This window comes from Ruditapes philippinarum, unplaced genomic scaffold, assembly GCF_026571515.1.
Source record: "Ruditapes philippinarum isolate M1 unplaced genomic scaffold, ASM2657151v2 ctg3734_1_1_1_1, whole genome shotgun sequence".
Lineage (NCBI taxonomy): Eukaryota > Metazoa > Mollusca > Bivalvia > Venerida > Veneridae > Ruditapes > Ruditapes philippinarum.
Genome location: NW_026858045.1, coordinates 84,704 through 96,184, shown reverse-complemented (window position 1 = coordinate 96,184; position 11,481 = coordinate 84,704). Strand labels below are relative to the sequence as shown.

At 32.9% G+C, this 11,481-nt stretch overlaps 1 long non-coding RNA gene across 1 annotated transcript; it reads right to left on the bottom strand.

Annotated features, from left to right (window-relative positions):
* LOC132751926 (uncharacterized) lies at positions 1 to 3,150 on the bottom strand. The gene is made up of 2 exons (XR_009628740.1): positions 2,993 to 3,150; positions 1 to 158 (listed from the first exon to the last, which is right to left on the bottom strand). It is a non-coding gene; the product is annotated as an uncharacterized LOC132751926 (long non-coding RNA).
* Positions 3,151 to 11,481: the final 8,331 nt, after the last annotated feature.

Genomic DNA, 11,481 nt, shown 5'->3' with positions numbered 1-11,481 from the left:
TTATTTGTTTGTACATGTGTATTTGAAAAGTAATTTTGCACCAGAACGTCGTTTTTATTTCCGTCCAAAAAAGATCAAGAATATTAAGTCCACCACACGGCATGCTGGCATCCCCAGGCTTAGGAGTCTCGTGGAAGTAATGTGCAAGGTTTTGAATGCTAGAAATAAAGAACTCATTATATCAATTTCAGTATTCGGCTATAATTGGAGGAAAAAACTATTTGAATAATGTCTAGGTATTTTAAAAATATTTGAAATCAACATCTGATTTTATCTATTTATTTATCAACGTTCGAGAGGGTACTTTTAGAAATTAACAGTTTATAACGAGAACGTAAATATTGTTAAAATCCACAGCGTGTTCATAAGTTAATCTTATATAAAAGTTCATAGATGGCTAGCAATGTATCTATGCTCGTTATTAAGAATACTGAATTATGAAATATGACAAACGCTATTATACGCTGTACATTTTCATTTTAATAATACAAATGAAGTAATATGCTTGTTATCCATACCTGATTATATCCGATGATAATAGTAAAAATAAAAACTATAAATAAAGCATTGTCTGTGTCGTAGAATATACTTACGAATGACACACCAGTGGACAACCATAGGTAAGCGCGCTACCATCCTATACTATCTTATAACATTGTCTGTGCCGTAGAGTATACGTTACGAATGACACACCAGTGGACAACCATAGGTAAGCGCGCTACCTTCCTATACTATCATATAACATTGTTTGTGCGGTAGAATAGACTTACGATTGACACACCAGTGGACAACCATAGGTAAGCGCGCTACCATCCTATACTATCTTATAACATTGTCTGTGCCGTAGAGTATACTTACGAATGACACACCAGTGGACAACCATAGGTAAGCGCGCTACCTTCATTATACTATCATATAACATTGTCTGTGCGGTAGAATAGACTTACGAATGACACACCAGTGGACAACCATAGATAAGCGCGCTACCATCCTATACTATCTTATAACATTGTCTGTGCCGTAGAATATACTTACGAATGACACACCAGTGGACAACCATAGTTAAGCGCGCTACCTTCCTATACTATCATATAACATTGTCTGTGCCGTAGAATATACTTACGAATGACACACCAGTGGACAACCATAGGTTAGCGCGCTACCATCCTATACTATCTTATAACATTGTCTGTGTCGTAGAGTATACTTACGAATGACACACCAGTGGACAACCATAGGTTAGCGCGCTACCTTCCTATACTATCATATAACATTGTCTGTGCCGTAGAATATACTTACGAATGACACACCAGTGGACAACCATAGGTAAGCGCGCTACCATCCTATACTATCTTATAACATTGTCTGTGCCGTAGAATATACTTACGAATGACACACCAGTGGACAACCATAGGTAAGCGCGCTACCATCCTGTACTATCTTATAACATTGTGCCGTAGAATATACTTACGAATGACCCACCAGTGGACAACCAAAGGTGAGCGCGTTACCATCCTGCACTATCTTATAACATTGTCTGTGCCGTAGAATATACTTACGAATGACACACTAGTGGACAACCATAGGTAAGCGCGCTACCATCTTGTACTACTGCGAATTCACTTATATTCGTGGGCATAAAAGTTCGTGGTTTTATCAAAACGGGCATTTTCGTGGGTTCTTAAATTCGTGGATTTTCGTTTTCTCGTTAAAAAAAATCATTAACCTAATGCAAAGTAATCTTAATCGCCGAACATTTTTACTTGCAACATGTACATATCTTTACTTGTCACACAGCGGTTGTCAATAAATTTAAAATATGAAAAACAAGATCAACAAGGAAAGGCGGCGTTCAATGAACGCAATCCTTGGCTCTGGGCATAACTCTAATACAGCACAATTACTGCCGATAATTGACTGCAATTAACACATTTATGTGACATGATATGCACCTCCATTGGACACACTGCCCCTGTAATTCGCCGATGTAAACATCGTATAATTTTTACGACACCTGGCACGTTTTAATCAGCGAGTTTAAAAGTTTACACTTAACATATTTGACAGTAACTACACGCAACGTCACAGCGACTGTGTAAATTTACATGCATATAAATTATTCTCGGTAAGTAACACGAGTATATGTGGATCTTGTAAAAGTCGGTGGCGTCTTTGATGTTTACGGAATAGCATTCGCACAAATACTGATTAAAATTCATATAAACTGGAGCATTTAAAAACAACAAGGAAAGTGCAATAAAACTGTTTTAGCGATCGTATTTTTTATAGTTTTGTGTACTTACGACATTAATATCAAACAGTAGATATGCGTGGGGGTGACAAATAATTGTGTTTTTGTGCCATATATGTCAATTTCAAAGACTTTTTTTTTTTAATTAATAAGAGCAAACTGACAATTTTTATTGCCTTGGTTCCCATATTTACTCGATTATGTCAAGTATTCTTATTACTAGTAGACTACACCGTTCAAGTATGTATATGCGACATTTGTGACAGTAAATTGAGGACATATTTATAATCGAGTTTTCTTATTGCAAACGGATTTAATATGTCACTAACCTGGTTAACTGTCTGTACTTACATCCATTTCACGAAATATCGGCCGGAAAAGAGCCGAGGCATGTTTGTAATATATAGAACAGAGACAGGGTAAGAAGTATTTGTCGGGATAAAAGTTCGTCGGATCTTAAATTCGTGGATTGACCTACCCACGAAAACCACGAAAATTCGTGCCCCACGAATAATAATGATTTTACAGTATCTTATAATATTGTCTGTGCGGTAGAATATACTTACGAATGACACACTAGTGGACACCATAGGTAAGCGCGCTACCATCTTGTACTATCTTATAATATTGTCTGTGCCGTTGAATATACTTACGAATGACACACCAGTGGACAACCATAGGTAAGCGCGCTACCATCCTATACTATCTTATAATATTGTCTATGTCGTAGAATATACTTACGAATGACACACCAGTGGACAACCATAGGTAAGCGCGCTACCATCCTGTACTATCTTATAACATTCAGCCTCACATGCGTGTTCACTCGGATCTTTTCCTAGAACATCCAGGATAATTTGTACGTCACACTTCAATGCGTCCAGATAACCTGAAAAATAAATCACCAAAAACACTTTTTTTCTCAGAAAAATAAAGACGTTTGTTTCCTTAATTTTAGAACAAACTTTAAGGTAACTTAAAGACAGTAATTCTACCAAAGCAACCAGTGCAGACCAACGTCAGCCTGTACATCCGTGTCATCTGCTCATGGTCTACACTGTAACATAAATTTGTAACATAACACTTGCGTTTCAATCACCTTTCATGGTGTAATTCTCTAATAACGCCGTTTGTAGTTTGTTTTCAATATATTGTCACTTTTAAGAAATTCATATCTTGAATATGCTTGTTCTTCAGCGTGCTCGAAAATAATTGTCGACAATGATATCCGTAACTGACTGCTTTGTAAACCAGTTTGCGTATGAATATGATGAACAAAGATTGTTATTTGGTATAGGAAAGTCAAAATATCACAACCATTCTTCTGGTTCAAAGGTGGTGCATTGTTGTTGATTTAGCTTGATCTCCGCCATGATTCAAACGATAACATAAGCAAAATATATTCAGTCAACAGGCATGCAAATTTCAACTTTCGTAACCAGACTTAAGTTCCGAATTTTTGTGTTTGTGTGTGCGTGCGTGCGTGTGCGTGCGTGTGTGCGTGCGCGCGTGTGTGTTGTCATTATTATATTCGCGAATATTTAGTGGTGTTGAAAATTTTTGCAAAATCATTTATAACACAATCAAGAATATTAGCTGAGATGTATAACAGGTATTCAAAATTACATTAGGATAGCTATTCGACGAAAGTAATAAGAATAAATAGATAGTTAATGACTGATGTATGTAATCGTTTACTGCAATTATATATATCACAGTTGTTTCAAGTGGTAACGTATTTACCAGGATAAGCAATTTGATGATAAGCATTTGTCTCCATGTAACATTGCAATCTACGTGTGCTACAAATCAGCATTATCTATTGTTACTAAATAAAGTGTAACAAATGCTGTATCATACAAATAACGCTTGAAAAAGTTAATTGATAGATAAAATTTCGTTGTTTTTATTACACAAAATCTTTATTGAAACAATCCTAGAAATTGTCATAGATATGTTTTTCTTCAGGCCCCACATTGGGTGACCCATTTATTTGATCTGTTACAAAACCATGTGTGTGTCGAAGCACATCCTACAGTGGTTTTACAGATCATCTCTCTTCAAACAAGCACAAAACGGGGTATCCCAAAAGTGAAACTAATGTAGTGAAACAAAGAAAAACAGTTAAAAGATAAAATACACACACACGCGCGCGCGCGCGCGCACGCACGCACACACGCACGCACGCACGCAGGCACACGAAGAGATGAAGGCGACACATACATTCACACTCCCGCTCATACTTTTTACTGTGTTAAAATGCCTAGTTATAAAACTCAACATTATATTCCTTGAATGCCGCCTTTCCTTGTTGATCTTGTTTATCATATATTATATCATATCTGATGCCTGCTATTTTGGTTCGAGATGTATTTTCATGACAGAATAGTAGACATAAGATAACATGTTGGTCGAATGTAAACAAAATGACCCTTAAAACATCTGTATTAGGTAAAAACGATAACTGCCCTAGAGATATAAAAATATCAAACAATTGTATAGCAAATATTTTATCTGGATTTTTTTTAAAGAATATACAAAAACGAATAAATACACGTTCTCTCTATTGTCGAAAAAATAGGGTTCGCATTAATCCATTTAGTTTCCAATATTTGGAGTGACAGTCTACTGGAAAAAAGATTGTTTGAGTCTTCTAGTAAAATAGAAAAGACGGGTTTAAATATTGTCTTTATAGCGTAATTGACATAATAAACATATGTATATGTATAATAAGCCTGAGTTTTTATCTGTTTTAATCTTACCAGGTTGAAGTACATACATGTACATGTATATTGGCCATGGTGTGAGCTAAATAACTAATGAGACAATTTACTAAAAATCTTATATACCCATGTATATTATTTTTAGAATACCAACGCAAATTTCTATAACTTTTGGGTAAAATCCCGCATTAACATTCTTTTGTCAAAATTTCAATTTTAAACGTCTTCATAAATTCCACTTTAAATTTTATACAATTTTTTTGGTAAAATTTCCCTCAAAAATTGGGGTTTTTTTAGCAACATGGCTAACAATGTATTTTCATGTTTACACTAATCCGTTATTGTAAAGAAATTTATTACTGATGTTTTATTCAACCAGTTAGATAATAAAAGGCACGTTAACTATGTATAATTATTCGCACGAAATGATGTCAGCGGAAAATATTGCTTTTGTTATAAAGTACGTGCTATATATAAATAGCGATGTAAATACACGCCCCGTACAATGTCTCAAAAATGGATTTTAATAAACGAATGATGATTGACAACAAACTAAAATTTAAAACAATGTTGTGTGGCCTGTCATGTTTGGTGCCCTGCTGGACCGGTGGTTCTGTGTTGGTGTTGCGTTCATTGAGTGCCTTCCTTCCTTGTTGATCTTGTTTTTTTCATATTTTACAAAACATTAATGGAACACCTTATTGCATATGTAACGATAACATGTTAAATTTTATTATATAATACCCACTAATATAATCTTACATGTTATATTGTTCTTGACATCCCATTCTTTTTGCATGTTTGTTTGTTTTTGATAATATTTATTGCTTACCTCAGAAAAAATACAATAAATAAACTTTTTCAACAAATAAGATATAATAATGAGTACTGGTATAGCAAAGGGGACCCGGCACAGTGTTGGGATAGTGTAAAAAAAGTAATCTTGAAAAAAAAAAATAATTTTTATATAGTTTATATATAATGTATATAATTTTTAATAGGACTATTACATATATATATTATATTTTTTCTTTCTAGAATTACTTTTTTACACTATCCCAACACTGTGCCGGGTCCCTATGTGGTAAAGTACAAAACCTTTTGTTGTACTTAAATAGTATGCTCTTTTTGTCATGCAAACATAAAGTAGGGAACTAATAGACCTTATGATATAACGTAAAAACTGAACATGCACAGGTAATAAGATTTTGGAAAAACAATTATAGGTAAGAAAAAAACATCTTATTATTTTTTTCTCGTTAATGACTTTCCTGCTAATGATTTTCCCACTTATAAAAGCCAACAAGTTCTGAAAATTCAATTTTCTGCTCAACTTGGAAAGAAAATGATCCGACAACTGTTTGAGGAGATTATTGACTTTTATAAAGGTGGAAAATTCATTTCCTTCTACTGGCAGTACTCCAATTATTTCAACATGTCTCCTCCAAAATGCAACTATTGTAATATAGAAATCTTTTTATATTATGTTTTGCGGTTTTTTTTTTAGGTTTTTTTTTTTTTTTGTTTTTTTTTTTTTTTTGTTTGTTTTTTTTGTATGATTTTTGTTTGGTTTTTCATTGGGAACACAATATTATCTTAGGCAGAATGCAATTAACTGTCACATCTATAATTCCATGCTCTGAATAATTTTTCTGGATTTCTGGATTTCATTTCTGTTGATCTTGATACCTACGCATTAGGGAAATTGTAAATAAATCCCATTCGTGAAATGCCCGAAGATTTAAAATTTTTTTAAACCCCACTGTTTGTCGCCGGGATGCGTATCATTTTTTCACTCGAGTACCCCTCTGAAAATTTCCTCGATCCAACTCCAAACAGTGTTTTTATTAGCGAAAAAAATCACTTTTTGGGGATTATTATTTTTTAAACAACGACAAAATTATGTATGAAAGGGTTTGTCAGTATGACAAAACAGGTTGAACTGTAGGTAGATTATTACGGGCGCCATCAAGCAGGAATATTATAACAGGCGTCACACAGCGGGTAGACTAAAACGTGCTTCAAATAGAGGGTAGATTCTTACGGGCGTCACAGAGCAGGTATATTATTACGGGTGTCAAACAGCGGGTAGATAATTAAGGGCGTCAAACAGCGGGTAGATTATTACGAGCGCCATAAAGCGGAAAGATTATAACGGGCGTCAAACAGCGGGTAAATTATTACGTGCGTCAATAGCGAGTAGATTATTACGGGCACCATATATAAAGCGGGAAGATTATCACACTGCGGGTTTACTTTAACTGGCGTCATTACTGGCGTTACACTGCGGGAAAATTATTACGGGCGTGACAGAGCAGATAGAATATTACGGGCATCACAGAGCGGTTGGATTACGGGATTTCCAACAAACATGTAATTTAGTATCATATGAGAAAACATGTCGGATTTTTTGTCAGTAGGACACGAACCAAAGATCATGTGGTTCAACGGCTGATTTTTTATTTATTACATGTATGTCACGACAATAAAAAGCTGCGTCTTCCACGTATGTTTGTTTGTGTAAACTATAAAACAATTTACATCATCATTTTTCTCAACTTTTTATTCAAGCAGACTAGTAATACACTTAGTCAATTGTATAAAAAATATTGTGTATAATAAAAAGAATAATGCTTTGTCTCAAAGAATATTCATTCTTAACAAGTACCGGAATAAATGCCCCCGTTTTATGCAATGCATTATGCGAATTTAAACTACAGCCCTTGTGTAAACCATGCATAAATTTACACTTAAAACAACACAAATGGAATACAAAACTTAGGTTACCCATGGATAAATATAAAGAATGATTCATGTTAATTTGTGTTTAACCTTATGATATTATGTTTATAAGAACAATTGGGCGTAAATTAATTACAATGTATATCTGTAAGTAATAGTATAACACAATCAATGAACTTGCCCTTTTTATGATAATAACCTTGTTTAAGACATTTAATGTTGGCTCCTTGAAGTCTTTGAGCAGGAAAATACCTCATTTCCTCTATAATTATGACAAACAGTAGACTATTGACTCTATCCAGTTAGTTACGAGAAACACTTCCGTTATTTATGTGTAAACAGCTGCGGAAGCATTACCATAGCATGTATGTTTTTTAACTTCCTTCGGTCAAAAGTTCTTAAAGTAAACTAACTTCTTGTTTTAAATTTGATATTGTGTTATTTTTTACGGTTTAAGCTATAACAGTTATAAATGTTTATGCTATAGTTAGGCTATTACACCGTCTAATGTTCGTTAATGTGTACAGGTATGAGGATAGTATACGATGATGTATGTCGATGTTTGTATTTCTTACGGCGAATTAATTGATCTTTTAAGTCAACCCATTTTAACGAGAAATGAATGGAATTGCTTTCTTTGTGACAATCCGTTAGCATTCAAAAAGTTCAATCAATTTGACATGTAAAATGCTTTGCTTCCTTAAAACGATGTTGCAGTCATCATTTAGGAGTGAAATCATGTGTCCCAAAAATTGATTATTGTAAATTCTTATTATTATCTCAAAACATCAAACATAACTATTGAAGAAAAAAGATAAAGCAAATGGTAAGAGCACAACTTTCGGTTTCCGAATATATAGAAATGATAGAAGGTAGCAAAATCAACACAAAGGAAACACTACTGAAACAGTGATAAACATCATTATTTGCCAGTCAAAGGGAAAGTAAAAATGTCTTATATTTTTACTTTTCACACTATTATTTCCTCTACAAATATCTAAGATTCATTTTGTTATTTACATTAGAATTCTTGAGCAGTGAAGCACTAAGTGTTCTCGTCTCTGGTGGCTAGCACTAAAACAAGTATAATGTTTCAGTATTTTTCAAAGCCAGGTATAAAGGTAACTCAACTATTAATCTAAACGGAACCTCAAAGTTTTAAATATGTTATAAATACGAGGACATCTGCATATTTAAATATTCCATGTCTGTTTTAAATACATTTTATGGTGAAAATTCGCCAATATGAATGAATTATTTTAATGTCATTAAAATAACTAAATCAAAGAAAATAAACATGTCGTGTTAAATATAATTAACTCACTTCAGAAAAATTATCTAATTAAGCGAAAGCGAAATATACTTACAGGGGTATTGTAAATATTCAGTGTAAAATGTTTTTACTACCAAGGCAACATAGTTCCTTGGTGTTCATGGACATATTTTCACATTTTTACTTAGTTTATGATGAAACATGTCATTCACACGTTTATTTGATCATCTATACAATTTACGGAATATGATTACTACTGTGTGTTGGAATGATTTATTAATCCGAGTGGTTTACAATGAACATTTATCTTGGCAATAGCAGGTGAGGTACGTGGTAAAAACGCATACCAGTTCACAGAATTTCTGTCATTCCTTTATAACATTTCGTTAGTCCGGATTACCTGCCCTTTTAATACTATGTTTACAATAGATGCTTACATTCCATTCTTTTGGAAGTATTTTCCCTAACGCATCAGTGTGAAGTCATTACAAGATGTCATAGTTCTACCGTAATTCGTTGCCAAAGCTTATAAAAATTTTAATAAATCATTTTTATCATTTCATTTACATTGCAGTCAGTGTAATTTTTAACAAAAAAATAACACAATTAGTATTGTCAAGAAGACTACCAACGAAATGCATCATTATGATTTTTTTTCCTTTTCTATATGATATATTTTATCTGTATTTACTATACATAACGAGATACTGAAATGAAACTTTCTCCTTATTCTTTATTTCATATCAATCTCATTATACTGACACATATTAATTTTGTCTGTAAATCTTTATATACACATTATATTGTATAACTGAACTTAAGTTGCTTTATATATATATCTGTTCTGTATAAAGAATTCATGTCGGATATGTATGCATAATATATGGGTGAGGTATTTAATCACAGCATTTATAATTTACTTGATTTCTGTTTTTAAATAGTGAAAAAATATATTTACCCTAAAAAATGAGTACATTCTTCTTGTTTAGAAAAGGCAAACATGTTTTATACTATTTTAGAAATGTTTGACGAGTATCACCTGAACAAAAACAGCGTTGAGTGTAAAATAATGATTAAAAAGGTAGAAAAATGTTAACAACAGAACAGAACAGATTTTATTACACATAAACAACAAAGTGGTATTTTGACTTCCATGCAAACTAGTTTATCACAACAACTGTACACAATATGTAGATATCAGACAAAATTTGTTAGATAAAGCAATGTATATTAATAATGGGTTTCCTATGTTAAATGATGTTAGCAAGCTTATTTTTTTACTTTCCATAGAGAAGTTTTAAAATCCTGCTACCTTAATTTAGAAAAACGTGCAAAATGCTTGAATTATGATTAGGTCTTTTTATATATATAGTTTTATATGGTTTTAAGACTTTTTTATTAATGAAAATTGTTTCTAAAAAAGGGCCTTTTTAGTGATATCACTTTTTTAAAGAATTTAAGATCTTAACTGTTTTTTAAAGATATTTTAAAGTGTAAAGAATTAAACAACTTAGCTGTTTTAAAGTATTGTAACAAATTAAAGTTCTTATCTAGTAGTTAAGAAATATTATCAGTCAAACAACTACTTAGATATGTATTTTATTTGATCTTATTGGACTGCTCATATATAACTATGTAAAATACCTATCTGTGTAAGGTTTATTAATCTGATCTAACCTTTTAAATGTGGATTGTATTTTATGATACTTGTAACATGTTTGTAACAACATACATATATTCTCTTATAATTCTTTATAAGAATGACCATTTACGTGTATTTTAAGTTTTATTGAATGTACACTTGTATTATACATGTATGTACATGTAATGGATGAGACTTAACTTAAATAAACTATTACAAAAGAGGCTTAAGATGGTTCACTTGTCGGGTAAATGTTTTACTTTCTAGAAATTCCAACAGAGACAAATTCCAATTCGAGACATAAAAAATTATATCATTTTCGGGGACTTAATTGGTATTTACCTATGAATATGATATAATTAAATGCATGTTGAAAATAACTTCGGAATAAGAAGAATTGTCTCATTTTTAGTTACTTATGTATAACATTACCATTACCCAGTATCAAGTTAGGGGCGTCCGTGGCCGAGTGGTTAAGGTAGTTGACTTCAAACCACTTGCCCCTCACCGCTGTGGGTTCGAATCCCGACAGGGACTTTGGATTCTTTCATGTGAGGAAGCTATCCAGCTAGCTTACGGAACGTCGGTGGTTCTACTCAGGTGCCCGTTCGTACCTGAAATAATGCACGGAAGGGCACCTGAGGTCTTCCTCCACCAGTAAAGCTGGAACGTCGCGATATGACCTATACTGTGTCGATGTGACGTAAAACCCAAAACAAACAAGTATCAAGTTATCATAGCTAACATTGTAGACATACTGGACGTTGTATGAGTAGCTCGTTGATAACTATATGAAACAACTGATGTAAATTCAGCTAGATTATAAAAATACCATATTGTACATTATTAT